Source organism: Nansenia antarctica (genome assembly GCF_963989245.1).
Source record: "Nansenia antarctica genome assembly, chromosome: 3".
Taxonomy (NCBI): Eukaryota; Metazoa; Chordata; class Actinopteri; order Argentiniformes; family Microstomatidae; genus Nansenia; species Nansenia antarctica.
Window position 1 is genome coordinate 77295137 of NC_137688.1, and position 18062 is coordinate 77313198.

An 18062-nucleotide genomic window follows, 5' to 3' on the forward strand; every position below is an offset into this window, starting at 1 on the left:
TTACAACAAATCTGTGTAGTGCAATTTGGTCCTGGTTCTAAACCAGGGGGCCATGAGACTACATTCAAAGAAGCGAGTGTGTGTGATTGTACCTTTGAGTACACTTAAGTAGTCTTTCATTTGTCTGAATTGTTTCTCCCATCTAAGTACACAGGCCCTCTCAGTGAGACAACGTTGGCTTTCAGACGAGCATAGACATCGCCATCCGTCTCTGCGCCCACTAGATCCATAATGGACCCGTCAGCGAAACAATCACTGGCTTTTACCATCAACTCTGCAGGGATGGTGGCCACAAGCGTTTGCCACACACGCCCTCGTTCACAGTTGGAAGCTTTGACCTGAATCATCAAACGTTGCCAATATGGCTCAAATGAACCGTTCTTGGGAAATTCGCCAACTACATTTTTAAGATCAGCATCTCCATCTCCAGCCCCTGTCGCGTCAGTCAGCTGTTCTTTAGCGACTTTAGCGCTGCTGCCTGACTTAAGGTTTCCTTTTCTTTTCCTTGATCTAGTCGACAGTCTAGGTTTAAGCACTTGGGGCACCGTGGGAACTGGAACTATAGGTTGGGGGGGCACCGTGGGAACTGGAACTATAGGTTGGGGCAGCGCTGGTTCTGCGGCTATTGGGACTGGGGCCATAGGTTGGGCTATTGGGACTGGGGCCATAGGTTGGGCTATTGGGACTGGGGCCATAGGTTGGGCTATTGGGACTGGGGCCATAGGTTGGGCTATTGGGACTGGGGCCATAGGTTGGGCTATTGGGACTGGGGCCATAGGTTGCTGTGCAGCACCGCCATCAGGAATAACAGCTGGAGTGTTAATAAACATCACATTCTCATGACTATCACTATCATTACGTCCACGTGGAGCTATAGGGGAGCATGCCTTGTCACAGCCATCTTCTAATGATGAAGTGTGGCGAGTGTTCACCTCTAATTCACGTTGGAGTTTTCGAATTCTATCGACAACACCGAACAAACCTATTTGTCTGGACCAGTCCTGTTTCTCCAGAATATGCGCGTCTATCTGTGCGCGGAGGTTTTTCATCTCAAGCGCTCTCTCTTCGTCTATAGCGTCACGTCGTTTCAAACTAGCTGAATTATCGGTTAGTGTTCGATTGTTATTTTGCCACAAAAGATAAGCGATCGCCGAGAAGAACTTCTTTTTGTACATCAGACGGCTTTCTAAGTGAACTCCTGTTTCTGAGTACGAGGCGTATATGGATTCATTAGACCACTTTAAGTCTAAACCCTTATCGGTGAGACGCACGAGGGTGTTGTGAACCCTGGCTTTCCACGATGCGAGAAATGTCTCCTCCTCTACTGCGCTCACAATGTCTTTTCCCTGACAATCCATGTCGTTGATCTGGCAAGAAGATGTATATCTGGCCCAATATAGGCCTGGTTGGATGGTGTCCTCGGTTTCCTTACCAATCTGCCAAAAAAAACAACAACACGTTTTGTCATAGGCTACATAGTACAAGACAATGCAACGAAATGATTGTGCGTCTAACCAGAAGTGCATTACCGTTAATTATATCTTTAGCCCTGTCCGGACGGCATATAAATTACCTGAGGACCCCGGCAATACATTTTTTACCTGGGGGAATTCGGTAATTTATATGCCGTCCGGACCGACCATGTCAGTGATTTATTCCAGGGACCCCAGTAATTATTCCGGCTGGAATTACCTACTGTGTTTCAGCAAACCCTAGGGTCCTCAGGTAATTTTATTACCGTCCGGATCGACATGTCAGGTTTATGATTTCGTGCGCGATATAAACACTAGCATTTCCGGTTTCGACGCTGCACATCATTACGGCTCTGCCTGCTTCACGTCGATCGTTACCTGGTACTAATTAGTTAGATCCCTACTAAAATATGGATGTGATTTGGGACTTTATTAATGACTCCCTTGAATCTTCACCATCTACACCTGTCATCCCCTCATGGCGACCAATAAGAAGAAGAAGAGTGATCAAATCGATCAGAAGAGCCAGGTCTTGCAAGCTACAGAGATGGGCCACACTTATGAAGGTTGCCGGTAAGCTCGTTGATGAACTGCTAATAATAGCTAGCTAGCCAAATAATGTTAGCCAACACAGCCCCACTGTTCTCTACTACAGTGCTACTGAAATAGTCACATGTTGCTCAAATCGGAGGGGAGGGGAATCCTTACCCGTTTCCTTACGTGTATCTCAAATATGAACGTTATCCATGGGTACCCCCATCAGTAGCACTGCAACTGTGGGACAGTTCGGACAGCCCAGCCGTGACTCTGGGCTTATATGTAATAAACCAGTTGCGGCTTGGGCTAGTCTTAACCCAACCCAACACATCTTACCCTACATTTAAAACATCCTTGATCTGAGAAATCAGAAAACAAGGTACAAATGATTTAAATGTAAAAAAAGGAACGGCCATGAGCGGTGGTATTTTCACTATCTTGATTGATTTGCGAGAGAGAGAGATGCTGAATGAGCGTGGGAGGACACAGAGGGAGAGAGATGTGGAGGAAGAGAGGTCATAAGCGGTGATATGTCTGCCTGAAGAAGGTCTATGACCGCAAGCTTTTTTTGCACAGATTTGATACTCTTCAGCTCCAGCACCTCAGCTAAGTCTGATCACGGATGAGCTGTGGTATTTTCACTATTTTTGGTAAGCGGTGAAACTGCAATGAGTCAATTGTAGTGTTTTCTATATCATTTCTTCACTAGATGGCAGTGTAAGCATTATGATAAGCCAATAACATGGTTCTGAAGAGAGAGAGAGAGAGAGAGAGAGAGTGAATAGAAAGTGTGTGAAATGGAGAGAGAGAAAGAGAGAGAGAGAGAGAGACAGAGAGAGAGAGACAGGGAGAGAGATAGAGACAGAGAGAGAGACACAGAGAGACAGAGAGAGAGACACAGAGAGACAGAGAGAACTGTATTATTAATGTTTTGCTCAATGCACCCACATTGGAATAAAGCTAAATTCACCTTTCTATGCCTTCTATATTACAGTGAGCAGTTGGTGTCCCACCCCCAGCGCACCAAGGGAGCGGAGAAGTCTGTTTTGGGAATGTGACGTCCTGCAAAACTTTGATGACACTGAGTGGTACCGTAACTTCCGAATGCCACAAACAACATTCCTCAACCTCTGTGACCAGCTTCGCCAGTATGTCAACCCCAAAACCACGGTGATGAAAGGCCCAGTCTCCCTGGAAAAAAGAGTGGCGGTCACTCTTAAGACTTTTTAAAGACCTTGTCAATAATGTTTCCAGACCTCACCGCCACTTCGAGCTGTAACCGTTTACATCAGTGACACCTTTCACTTAACAGTTTGAGTTCGCAATAGACTAGACCACTATCATACAACACAATTTCCGGTTCATCTTTGTTTTCTAATAAAACTAATACATTCACGAACGTTGACTAAAAGTGTTTAGGACTCAAACTCTTTGGACAGAGTCTAGTTCAGAAAAATACCCACAAAATTCAAGACCTCATAAAACCGTGATAAGACTTTTTAATACTTATTAAGGGTCTTGATTTTCATAAATTGATTGATCAACTTTTAATACTTTTCAAGACACCGCGAATACCCTGTTATAACTAGACTATAGTATAAATACATACCGTCACATACCAGTTTAGGGTGTTTGGAATCCATTCCAGTCCGTGTCAGCAGCTGTTTGATCTGGTTCACTTACCATTTATCTACATAACAAGCAAACAAACGATAGTTAGATTTTATGACAACAACAATAACAAAAACGCGGTAAACTTTAAAGTAACGCATCCGGGTATTTTGCCCTCGCGTCATGTCCCCTTCTTCTTCTCTTCAGTTTGAATGGCGGTTTGCGACCAACTTGATGCGCATTACCGCCACCTACCGGACTGTGTTTGGACGGTATATTTGACAGGGAAAACTTAAAAATGAAAGAAATGTAAATTGTTGAAAGATATTAAATCTTGTCTATCAACCCAGTATCTTAAAAATACTGAATTACCTGTTTGTCCATTTTGATTGCACTTCCTAATAACAGGGCTGGCAAATTTCACCAAAAGTTTGGAGTGAGATTTTTTGACTTTTTGATTTTGATTTTTTGATTATTATTTTTGGAGTGACCCAAAACTGTGCGCGTTTTGGCAGCGGCGGCCCACCCAATTATTTGTGCTAGTGGCCTGCAATTTTACATGTTGTTCATAATAAACCAGCACAAGAAATGAAAATAATCAACATTTTATAAAACAAGAAAAAAATTCTGACAATATATCATATTTATGAAATCTTAATAAACAAATACAGTAGCCTACAGACTCTAAAAGAAAATTGGGCCCCATCAACAGGACTCAGCCCCTTGGTCAGCAGCAGAAAGACCCTTGGTCATCATCTTATATACAGTGCATTGCTCATAGATGGCTATCATGTTATACAGTACATACCAGGGTTTTTCCTGGGTCAGAATGAGGGCTTGGTGGGTGATCTTGTGCGCGCTAAGCGCGCCCACATTGTTTGGGAGGGACCCCTAATTGTTGTATTTTTATTGTAAATTGTAATTATTATTAATTATTATTATTAATGTACCTTGTTATGTTACAGTAGAGAAACAAAAAACAGTTACCAAAACTGAGTATTTACTAGCTAAGATTGGCAAAAGATTGGCGTGGTGCAACCGAAATTAGTAAACAACTAGTTTGAAACTAGCTAGTAACAACTAGGGGTTTAGTAACTACTAAATGCCTGCATTTAGTAATGACTTACGCCAAATTGGTGCAACCCAGTCCAGTAGGCTACCAGATACGATGTTGTAATGTATGCACATATTTTGCTACCACGGTTGCCAGACGGAATAGACAATGTCCAGCCCAACCGGTCTAAAAGCTGCTGAATCCACCCGTCCAGTGTGACCAAAAGTAGCTCAATCTAGCAACACTGCTTGCTACTGTGGCAAGATGGGCTATGGTGGGACTACTCAACTAAATAATAAAGTTGCCAGACAACGCCAGCCTGGGAGTTTCACCCAGGGAATTCAACAAGGGCACACAGGTTCGTTTCACTCAGTAGGTCAGAGACGTGGTTTAAAAATATAGAAACTTTATTGATCCCCGAGGGGAAATTCACACGTTACGGCAGCTCAGACCACAAAACAACAACAACAATATAAAGTGACAATTGGATAATAGGCTAAAATAAAATAGATAAAAATACAAAATAAAGGTTGATTATAATGTGAGGACGAGATGCGGTGAGACAAAGCGGCAGTGCTCCGCGTAGTGGAGCAGGAAGTTGCTTGCTTGTAGCGGGGGAGGCTTGACCGGCTAACAACACAACCTAATAGTAAACATACAAATTAGCATTCCCGCGCCACTAAAGGAATATGGTTGAAATTCTAAGCTACATTCAAATACACTCGACCTACCAGTTAGCAGCGACACGGACACATCTAGGGAGGATGGAAGAGGCACCGCTACAGCTACCAGCGTCTACCTGTGAGCACCACACTAGCATTAGCCGCTAATCAATAGACAGTGCGTCGCGAAAGGGGGGGGAGGGCACTTACCACTGCAAATGGAGCAGAGCACTCGCACCGAACGAGAGGCGCCAGGAACCCGCAGTCACTCTGTAGTACAAAATACTTTGTTTAGCATGATCGCCACAGCAACTCTACTTGTGAATGAATGAAAACAGCGAGTAGCCATACCTGCCAAAGACGTCCCCACCACCCCGGAAGCGGAAGGATCAGGTGAGAGCGCAGAGACCGAGCCAAGGGGGAGGAGTGCCTCTTATACCCTAGCTCGCCTCAGTGATTGGCTACCAGCACATAGAAATATATATTTCTATACTGCTACACTACGTTCTTGCAGCTCGCGTGAACACAGGTTCTTCCATCAGCGCTCGCCTGCCGCTTCGATTGCAGACTCAAGTTAACGCGCGTGCAGAAAGATGCCACGAAACTCATGTCCGATAGCTTTCTTTCAAGGAATTTCTAAAATAAAAGTCCCGTAAAACAATTGTTATTTGAGAAATAGAGGTGCGGTGTGAGAGTGTGAGAACGGGTTGAAATGCGTGAGTCTCACGGCGATTGCGTGAGACTTGGCAGCTGTGTGGGAAAACTAGGGTTAGGGTTAGGTGCTACGGTTAGGGTTAGGGTTAGGATTAGGGGTAGGGTTAGGGTTAGGGTTAAGGTTAGGGTTAGACATGCCAGCATGTACCAAGTCACCCTAGCACCTAACACTAACCCTGATTTTCCCACATGTACCGTATTCCCACATGTACCGTAACATATATATTTACATTTTTCAGAATAAAAGTTCGACTTTGATTGGTTGCCGACTTGTTCCCGCTTTCACCAGCTGCTGTCACATCTAGCTCGCCGAAGATGACTACTCCAATGGTCGACATCACGACCGCAATTAACCCAGAACCTGCAATATCATCCAATAAGATTGTGAGAGTTGTATTCACAAGGACGTTCCCCAGGAGAAGTGAGCATAGCAAGTAATTCCCTTGGCTCCTAACTGGCTCTATCTTTTCGGAATAATTCTTCTCTTTCTCACAATTCTGGACTATTTGGAGCTCCATTGGGTCCAATGCCATGAATCCCAAGTTTAACCCACTGAACATTCCTGACAGACAGAGTAACATCCCAATAAAGATGACCTGAAGCCAGAAAGGCAACAGAAACTTCTTCTCTTCCACCACTATAACCTTAGTGTCATCTCCATCATGGTATATCCAGGTGTTCTCCGTCCAAGCGTTGTGCAGACCAGTAGGCACGGCAGGTACCGAAGTGGCGACTTAAAGGTCTTTCGCTGGGGATTTGACTTCAATTTCAACTACTACTACTACTACTATGATTATCCGAGGTCCTGATGCCGCAGGGATTGCCGGATGTATCCTCTGGTTATCCCCGACGAGCTGTCAATGTTCCCAACAACTCGGTTTCGCTCATGTTCCGTAAATGCTATTTTGGACCCCGTCTCGTTGTTTATGTTTTGCCCGTATACCCTAAATTTTCTCACGAGACCGTTCGCTCACCCGCAGGTGGCCCCTGCCTGGTTCCACTACGCGTCCGAAACTGATGACTCTTCAGCAGCACAGGCTATGTGCGAACTCGTGCCTCCCCCGATGTCCCCTAGAAGGCGCTGTCCAATCCAGTTGAGAAACCGGACGGGGGCGGGGTGAGCGCGGCCGCTGCAGCGAATTGAATTCCAAAACAAGCGCACCTCAAGCAAAAAAGCGAAAGACTGGACTTTCCTCGTGACTTTTTTAGACGGATTTTGTAGAGCCAACTCATATATAATGAATTGTGAAAGCCAGATGTATATTATATGAGATAACAGGGGATAGTGTCTGTGATAGTGTTTGCCACCTTTTCAGAGCAGTGTACAGGGAGAGATGTGACAGGCGCACGTAGCCTCATATGTGCCAATATTCATTATGCAATTCAGTCGCTTTGTGTTTAAGATAAGTCTGCATACAAGGCTAGTCTGTATCTATTATTTTAGAGAATATCTAAACATTGAGAATATTAGGTTTGTCTATAATAAGTAGGTTGCTGATGATTGTCTGAGTGAATGATGTGAGTCATGTGTAATAACGCACACATAATTGCATAAACTAGTTGTTAACTAGGTGTTATGACATCTTTGGGTGGGCATTTGGATAATTTGGATGGGCAACAACACATTAACAAATTAATTTGAGGGTGGGGTGGGGGGATGCAATTACAGAATTCCATTTTTATTTTATTTTTTTGTAGGCCTACATTTTTTATTTAGCTTTTATGATGGCCATTTGTATGATGAACAAGAGAGGAAAGCACATTTTGGGGGGGCTTTTCAGTAGGTTACAATAGAATAGAATGCACAGGGTCAGGCAGCAGTGAACTATAGGCCTAATAGTCTTCTGTCTAGGATAAAACGATGTCTAGGCGCAATATGATTAGCAAATGCAATGAAACATTTTTTTTAAATTCATTTTTAAAATATTTAATACGTTATAATTATTATAATATATATTATTCGCTTGTTAAGTCGCTTGTTAAGTCGCTTGTTAAGTCGTGACGTGTTTCCGGGTCCAACGTTGGCTGAGGCGCTGTCTTCGAAATGCCGAAATAATAATAATAATAAATTATATTTATATAGCGCTTTTCCGAGGCTCAAATACCCTGACAATATGGAGAAAACGGGAAAGTGTTGTGTCCCTTGTTGTATGAATAGATCCGAGTCTAAAAAACGAATAAACTGTCATTCTACCGCTGTAGTTCACAGGTACTCTGGTGCGGGGAATTTCTGGTTTGGACTCGGAAATGGCTAAACGTCACTTTTGACGTCGGTATCCGCTTAATATTATTATTAATATATCGGTTTTTTACTATTTTGTATTGGGTAGCCTATGTGTGTAGAATGCAATTGGTAGCTAGCTAGGGTCAATAAAGGTAAAAGAAGACAACAGTGAGTACGCTAGAATGGAGACAGTATAGACTAAATAAATGTTCTGTTTGCCTACTGAGTGCAAGTAAATCACAGTCTACTTGAATTGAATGTTGAATGTTGCGTTTAGTTTTAAGATGATGTTAAGTAAATGATCGAATCACCACATATTATGACAATGGTAAATGGACTTACTTATAGCCTAGTGCTTTATTCCAAAGCGCTTTACAACGGCCTCTCATTCACCCATTCACACACACATGCACACCAATGGCGGCAAGCTACCATGCAAGGCGCCGGCCCGCTCATTGGGAGCAATTTGGGGTTCAGTGTCTTGCCCAAGGACACTTCGTCATGTGGCCAGTCGGGGCTCGAACCGCCGATTTGCAATGGGGGAGCTAGAACAGTAAACATATAGCTCAATGCAGTAATTTCTGTGGGAAGCTAAGATGCCACCTATCCATGTTGAAAGATTTACCTAGTTAACTAAATATAACTAATCGTGTTAGCCTTCTGTAAAATTATTTTATACCCAACAAGCCAACTCATAGTATGACTAGCAACAAATCAGGTATAGCTAGCTTGGAGCTGGCTAATCACTAAAACAACGGCCACCAAGTGAGCTGGTAACTTAAACGCAGTTTGCAAAATGTGCAAACTGAACTGTGAAACTATACAAGACTACTAATATAACTGATAAGAATCAGCGAAAAGAATGAACAGGAATCAAAGGTATACCGTGTTAATTCAAAATGGCGAGCAGGAAAGCAGTGAAGACAAAATTACAAATGTTTCGTCAACGCTAATAGAGGTAGATAGGAGTTTTTATTTTAAAATATCAATTTCAGCTCATCAACATCTTGTGTTCGTCATGGAAAAATGTACGCATGTTTCGTTACAATTTTCATTCATGAAATTAACACTGATGGGCAGATGATTCCTCTAGGTGGGCAAGTTTAGTTTATTTATTTATTTAGCACACAAGAAATTGTGCAAGGAGGGAACGAAGCCCAGAAGGCTTGTACAGAGTTCCACTCCACGTCCATATCATTGTTTCAAATGAAAATCAAGGGACACTTACTGCACGTCAATAGGAGAAAAGAAACCGCAAACAAAATCATATCCATCGGGCAGAAAGGTAGGATAGCACATACAAACACACAAGACAAAAACAAAACAAACAAAAATAACTGAAAATAGATACAAGGATAGTAAGATTAGTAAAAAAATAAACATAGATTTCCATCTAGCCCATCTTTCAACGGGAAAAGCACTACAATATAAAATAAACAGCTTATAACGAGATTAAATATTTTTTCAATTGCTTTTTGAAAGCCGATCGAGGTGTTGATCTCAGTGGCGAGCTCAAGGTGTTCCAGATTTTCGGACCTCTATAACAAATGTTAAATTGGTGGCTAGAAGTTCGACAGAAAGGTAAGTGGAGGTCATTATTGAATCTTGTTGGATAAGAGTGGATGTCAGATGAGAAAATAAAGAAACTATGAAGCAAGGCTTATCTCTGGGCCAGCCCACCCGTAGACACGCCCCAGTTAATTATTATCAAAACACAATGTTTTTACATTACATTTTACCATACTTATTTAATTAGGAGATATGACACAATTAAGGAATAGGACACCAATGTCTCATGAATTACAATTATGCATAGTCTTTATGATTATTCTTGTGACATCCTGACTCCCTTTCATCAGTTGCAGCAAGACTTCTTTGTGCCACAGCACCCCCCTGTGGTCGAAGGCGTACTTGCACTCTTCAGCTGCAGCAGCAGTTCAAAGGGATTCACAGTGCTCACCTGGAAGAAGAAGAACGCGTGGTTTCACAACACGGACATATTTACAGTACATCAATATCAGTACAGTAACAACTAACATTCAACGTTAGCTATTCCAATGAAAATCCATGACATTTAGGAATTTACTAAATTAATAATTATTAACTAAATGTTAATATCGCTTGTACTTATAGACTCTAATTGTTTTTGCAGGGTTCTTTGAAAATCCACGTCCAAATGGCCACATATTGTAGTACTGTAGTATTAGTAACCAATGGATTATTTCTCATTGAGTCTATTAGAAATATTACAGTAAAGATGGCTGACTTTGCCACATATTTAACAATTTTACTAATCTTTGCACATGCAAAATGGGGCCCTCTGTATGTGCAGCTGTACCTAAGAGGTTTATTACTGTTAGAGATCTGAGCATGACCCCAGCCTCTGTATCGGAAAGCCCCCTCCAGTTCTGATCACTTGAAACAGAATGTCTAAAGGTCGACATGGGAGTAAATCTGAATAAAATACTCTCCACCACTCACTCCCCTGACTACCAAGACTGGAAACATTCTCCCCAGATTGAGGAATGTGTATGATTACAGAGACATTAACAAACCAGAAATAGTCTTTCATATGTATGTATGTACTGCGTGACCATGAGGCATGATAAGACGGCATTCCATTGGCTGAGGGGAGGACATTCCATCCTGTTCAAGGTTCCCAGCATGACTACCGTATTTTCCGGACTATAAGTCGCACCCGAGTATAAGTCGCATTTATTTACAAATATGTGTGGTGGCCTGGGAAAACCCGTCGGATGTCGCTGGCGTTCGTTCGTGGCAAAGAGCAAAAATAGATGGAAATCGCGATTTTGGCGATTTTGATATTATGTGGTATTCTAGTACTTTGAACTCCATACTACATTATGGTGAATAAACATTTTAAGAAAACAAAAGAGAAAGTACTTATTTTTATGTTTTTGTGGTGGGTAGTTTGCTAGAGAAACAAGGTCATTCTCATTTCCTCATTTCCTCATTTCCTCATTCTCAGTTAAGCAACGCACGCACACATGAGCGAAAGGAGAGACGATACTTCCACCTGTGTTATTGCCAGTTTACTGATGCTCACAATATAAGCATAAAGTAATAACATCTTAACTAGAAGACACACAAAATTGGATCTGTCCCTCGCATACCGACGAGGCGAGCAGACTAACACCGCATCACAAGCAGACAAACGAGACCGGCCGATCTGCATAGGCTCCTCCCCCGACCCAGAGGAGAAAGGGGGAGAAATCACCTTTCACTTTTTTTGACATGATACATTAAAATGCTCATAACTTTTTAAAATAAAGGGCTATCTCTGTCATTCAACCAGTTATGAATAGCTGAGAACTTCTAATTTATGGAAATATAAAAAAATGGAAATGTCAAAATGCCACCATGTGAAGGGTTTTCCCAGGCCACCACACATATGTTTCACAAAATCCAAGACCAAGAACAGACATTTAATCTGGAAAGGCAAGTTTATTCAACTACACAATAGCACACAGAACAACAGGCTGAATAGAAGTCCGGTATGTTAACAAGCCACATTGACAGTTATTCAGCTACACAATAGCATAAAGAACATACCTGGGAGGCTGAATAGGCTAAATGAACATAACAAGCCAGCGAGTCCAACAAGCAAGTTACCAGTAAGCAAGTTACCAGTAAGCAAGTTCACCAAGCTACCGTTTGCTTAGCTTCAACAAGCTAATGTTTCCTCCGCAGACTTTTCCGGACGAAAGTGTGTCTCTGTCGGCTCGGTACAGCTGGAAGCCCTCCAGTTGTACTGCTGCGTCTGGGACTTCCTCAGAGAGCCAGGTCTCCGTGATGGCATAAGCTGCTGAAGAGTTGTAGTCCTTGCTTTTCGCTACCAGGCACCGGAGTTCGTCCATTTTATTACATAAAGAGTTCACGTTGGCCAGAAATATTCCTGGGAGTGGAGTGCGGGAGCCGCGTCTTCTCTTTACCTCGGCCACTCGTGCGCTAATGCGTCTACTCCCAGCGGGGCTCCCCGATCGCACAGAGAGAAGAACAGGGGACACTGGGCGTTCTCTGCCGTAGCATAAACGTCCACGGTCGCTTGACCGAATCGTGACCAAATCTGTTTCACTACTTCGGGGTTGTGACGCCTCCCACTCTGCCTGCATATTGGCTGTGGCTGGAGCATGGGCAGAGTGGGTGGGTCGTTAGGTTGAGTGGTGTCACCTGGGTTTGGGGAGCTGGGGATATATATATGAGAGGGGTGTCCTCAGCTCTAAGTCTCTCTCTTCCTTATGATTTGGGTTCTGTTGGTAAGGTCTCTGGGTACCTGGTGATAAGCGAGTGAGTACAGGTGTAGGAAGGGGGGCGGGGCAGTAACCTGGGGAGAGACACAGGAAACAACAAAAACACACACATAACCACACACACACACACACACACACGCCAAAGCAGTCTGAGCCATTCTCCCAAGTTGTCTGTGTCCTCCACCTGCAGAACCAAGGGCCTGAGAGGGGGCCCACACAGCTCTGTGTCCACCAGAACAGGCTGGACCACTCTGGACGACGGGAGACCTGGAAGACACCCAAAGAAAAGTGTAGGGTCAAAAGTGCAGTCAAAACAGTCTGTCTGTTGCATCTGCTGTCATCTCTGTCCAAGTCATTCTTGAGAAGTAGAGTGTACTTCAATGGTACATAAAAATAAAATAAAAACTCTCATCATTCCAATAACTGTTTATGTGCAGATCTGTTCCACAGGAAAGATTGCTGCAAGCCAAGCCTGCTTACTCAGTGAAGACATTCACTGAGTTGAATGTATCAGTCAGTCAGTGCGGCAATAATGTTTAAAGATGTGCTGAACACTGATTACAAAGGATAAAGTAGCTTGTGTGACATTTGCTACTTACTTAAATCCTCCTCATCAAAATTCTCCATTTCAATCATCGAAGACGGTCCACTTTTTAAACCGTTTGACCTGTTTAAAAAAAAAAAAAACTATTAATCTTAAAAATCCATTCACATTTTGGGCACCCAATACAAATCATAAGGATGTCTTCAGAATGTGACTTACATGTTTTGTGACAGCAAGCCGTTTCCCTGAGGGATCTCTTTGCCGTTCAAGTAGTTTGTCAGCTTTTTCCCCAGCCCTACAGCAGGCTCCATGTCCACAGTGCTGGCACTTTTATCAAACAGGATGTAGTCGCTGACAAGATCCTGACCTGGGTTGTCAGCAGGGGGCTCACTCGTGTTGCTGCTCTGAGCAGAAGACTCCTCCTGTGAAGAGAACAATGTTATCCTGCCTCCCCCACGGGAAACTTTTCTAATCTTTGCACCAGCCACTGCTGTTTTGCCTGAAGTGAAAATGGCCCCAGACGTGGCCAAGGAGCGCTTGACAGTCTTGACAGTCTTGACGGTCTTCGGAGCAGACAAGTCGAGCGGCTGAGGGGCTCCACCCCCTAGCTTAGGTGAACATGCAGTGTTGCTGTTTTTGGGGGGTCCGAGTGACATGTATTCCCTGGGTTTAGGCTGTGCTCCCTTACGTGGTTTAGGGATCTTGGAAAGAGGTTTCACAGGGGGCAAGGCGTTGCTCTCCATATTCTCTGGAGATTTCTTGATTTCCCACCAGTTCCCAGGTGTGTTTCTACAACGTTTCTCCAGGAAGGGAGCGCTGACATGATCAAGCGGCCTACTAGGTTTGGAGGGGTGAAGCGTAGTGGGTAATCTTCGATTTGGAGTGTGGGAATAAACCATTTCACCTGTAACACACAACAAACACACACAATATTAGAGCAACACTTGGATATTGAAGGGCACACAAATCAATATATAGACTTACAAACATCCCTGTATGAAGTGGATTACACTAAGAAACTGACCAGTACAGCTATGCACTTATTTATTTTTAAAAATGATTTGAGAAGACGAACCGTTTTTATTTATTGAAAAACCCCTTTCAATAAATCATTTTTTTTCCAAATACAGGGTTCCTACAAGTTTCAACAAGTCGAATTTAAGACTTTTTTTAGACCTTGTTGAATAGGATTTTAGACCTGTTCGCGACACTGTATGATAGATTTTTGTCATCCTCGAGGTGATGAAATTAGGGATTTCACTGCCATACAGACAAAAAAGGAAGCGAATTGGCATTTTTTTGGTTCCAGCTTGATTAATTTCTGCGTAAATAGATCGGACTGATTTCCTTGCAGGATCTCATTTTTTAGACCGAGCACCTCATTTTTAGACCAAATAGCTGAAATGTTAGACCTTTTAAGGCCTTATGAATTGGATTGCTAGATTTTAGACTTCAAGGCTTTTTATGACCAGCGCGGGAACCCTGCAAATTGGCCCCATGACTATAAAATATCAGCCGTTACTAAAAGGACTGTCTGTATTTAATGGCCTTACTCAGGGTGACGGTATGCTGTCTGAGTGGGCAGAGCAGGGGACTAAGCTGCTCCTGATCCACTGTGTTGAGTTGTTCCTCCTCCTCTGTCTGAGCAGGCAGCTTCTCGGCCTCCCCTCTGCTTGCCCGTGTCTGTTTCTTTAGTCGGCCCCTCCTGTGCTTCCCAGGTTTCTGCTCTGTAGGCTGAGAGGATGAGGGTAGAGACTGCCCATCCTGCCCTGCCTTAACAGAGGAGGGCATGGCTGCTTCAGATGTTTTCCTGTGGGTCTGTTTTGACTTCTTGGGTATGGGGATGCTATCTGCCACAGTCTCCATTGCGCCCTCAGAGGAGATCAGCCACCATGAGCCAGGCTTGGTCCTCTTCCTGACACCTGGCAGCCAGCTCTCTGGGGTGGGGTCTGATTCACCTACGCTTGGTGTTGTGGTCTCATTAGACCCGTGTCTGGCAGGATCCTTAGAGGTCGCTTTTCCTTGTCCATTGGCCAGTTTCTGCTTCAAGTCTTCTGCAGCAATAGGTGAAACAGATGAGAATTCATAGATTAAGACATGGCCTATATCTGCGGTTCTCAAACTTACTCAAAGGTCCGCATTGTTTTTTATTCAAGGTCCAAATCACATTTAATCAATAAGCAGACAAGAGACACTGCAAATAAACACTTCAAGAAAGAAAGAGATCTTACTTGATGGGATATCCTGCTCTACTAGTGGAGAGAGAAGGTCTGCAGGCACCTCCCTCTGATCCTCCACCTCCTCTAGGAGCTCCACTCTAGGAGCTTTCATAGGTCTGCCTGACACCTTCTTGGGGTTTTCCTTGTCACCTTTCATTCCAGCTTTTGATTTGGAGGCTTTCTTTTCTGTTTTCGTGCTGGACTTTGATTTGCCAGATTTGATTTTGCCATTCTCTCCAGGTTCCCTACTCTCCTTCCCCCCTCCTGGGGTCTGCTTGGCTTTGGCCCTCTCTGGTTGGTTGCCCACAGCACTAGTGTCAGCTGACACCTCTTTATTAGAAGAACCAATGCTCTGGGCTTTATCCTCCTTCTGCCGTGGTGTACTCTTGATTGGGTCTTTTTTTCTTGGGATGGTGAGCCGGCGTGGAGGTTCATCCTCCAGAATCAGGAAGTCATCTTCCAGCTCCAGATCAGGAGGTTCTCTCACCAGAGATGGTAGAGATGGTGTCTCCTTTGGGCTGAAAAGTTCAGAGGGGAGATTATCAATTACATGTTCAGTAGTAGCTCTGCTAGCACAGAGATGTCTGTTGTTGAGGCCCAAGTAGTATTATTAGATGTCTGTCACTGACTGATGATGATTATTGACCAATTATCAAATTTAATTGGGGAGAAAATGTAGATATCAGCAGGACAAAATGCCGGCAAGGATGGCCAATCATATGAAGGAGAAGGTTCTGCAGTATTAAATAACACACAACTGGGGTAACTTATTATTATGATTAGTTGTCCGATTAGACAATCGAGAACGAACAGAGAACGAACTAGCAAGCTAGCTAGCTAGCTCAGAGGTGATTAGTAATAATAGATGGTAGTAGTAATAATACAATGTCTTATTCTGCTAGAATAGTTTTAGTAATGGACGGACGTAGACCCCAAACCTCTGACAAGCAGGCTAACTTCCCGCGTTTATTAAACGCACCCAACCCGAATCTGGCGATATGGACGATTTTAGACGCTTTTTAGGGGTGCTTGAGTATCCCTAAATTTCATCTCAGCACGACCTAAAAAAGAATAATCATTATTATTATTATCATTATTCTTTTCTGAAATCATTCTAGCCCAATTACAGTCATGATGTTACACACTCCGGTCCAGTAGCCTACATACACGCACCTCGTTGGTCCGCATTTAGTCTCGCGCTTCGCCCGGAGAATAATTGTTTAGCGCGCGAGTGTGAGAGAGAGAGAGAGAGAGAGAGAGAGAGAGAGAGAGAGAGAGAGAGAGAGAGAGAGAGAGAGAGAGAGAGAGAGAGAGAGAGAGAGAGACAGAGAGAGAGAGACAGAGAGAGAGAGTGAGAGAGAGAGACAGAGAGAGAGAGAGAGAGAGAGAGAGAGAGAGAGAGAGAGAGAGAGACAGAGAGAGAGAGAGATGAAGTAAGAAGTCAGCAGATGAAAGTAAGCAAAGTAAGTAACCGTAGCAAATATAATTTCTGAATTTCTGACAGAAAACATTGGTTCAAATTGTTCGTTATTATTGTGACTTAACTAGAAAGTGTCTGATTGTAGTTCCATGGTGACTAGAAAGTGTCTAGTTCCATTGTGTGAATAGTGTTAACGAACTAGCAAGCTAGTGTCGTAAATTCCTAACCTGTTGGCTACTAAAATGAAGAACAGTTATTGAGCAGTTTAAGACCATTTATTCAAAATGCAAAAGTACACAGACATCAAAGATGGACGCTGGTCTGGCAAAGAGAGACAGAGAGAGCGAGAGGGGGAGGGGACAGAGAGAGAGAGAGAGAGAGAGAGAGAGAGGGAGCTGCTTGCTCAAGAGGTGAGGGAGAAGAGAGCCAGGGCCAGAGCCCACATCCTTACTTATAAACTTGGTCAAGATGCAGTCACAGCCAGTGGTCCTATCAGGTCAGGGGGAGGGGCCAGGAGGTAAATACCTTGCCCCACAGTCAGGAGCAAACATATAGGCCCATTATTAAATACAAATAAACTACAGATTCCCCCCTCGGAATACCCAGAGGGTGTTCCGAAACTAAATGACCACAAAACAAAAACAAAAACACAAAACCCCACCGACTGTAACTAAGAAACCAAAGAGAAAAAAAAAAAAAAAAAAAATTCAAAAAATTCAAAAAATAAACAACATGTTCCAATAAAAAACAGAAAAACTACACCAACACACAACACAAGAAGCACAATAACACAGACCAACCCAGGACCAGTATTAGGAACCAAAGATATCATAAACAAAAAATAGAAAACAACCAATAATAAAAAGAATTTTGAAAATAACAATCACAATTAAACTAAACACAGTTCATCATGCACAAATCAATACAGAAACTTCCAACGACCGATGTTTTCTTTGTCCTTGAAGCGTCAGGGTCAGAGGTTACTAGCACTTGTACCCAGTTGGAGAACAGCCTTTACCGCTGTCTCAGATTGATAACACTTTCATAGTCAGCAGCTTCCATTTTCGTTGCGCTAGGAACAGAACCTCTTTCCTATCTTTGCATAACCACTACATCACTTCTCAACTGACATCAATCACATACGATATAGAAATAAACAAACAATACACAAATAATGACATTCAGTTATCATAACACATAATTCTCCAACAGTAAGCATAGGACAAAGGGAATGCATTAATGCATAGATCTTCACCTCAGGTGAGGACTAGTCTTCTGAAAAGTTCATTAACGTGGACTGAGTGACTGATTTTCCAAAAACAGTCAATGAGGCC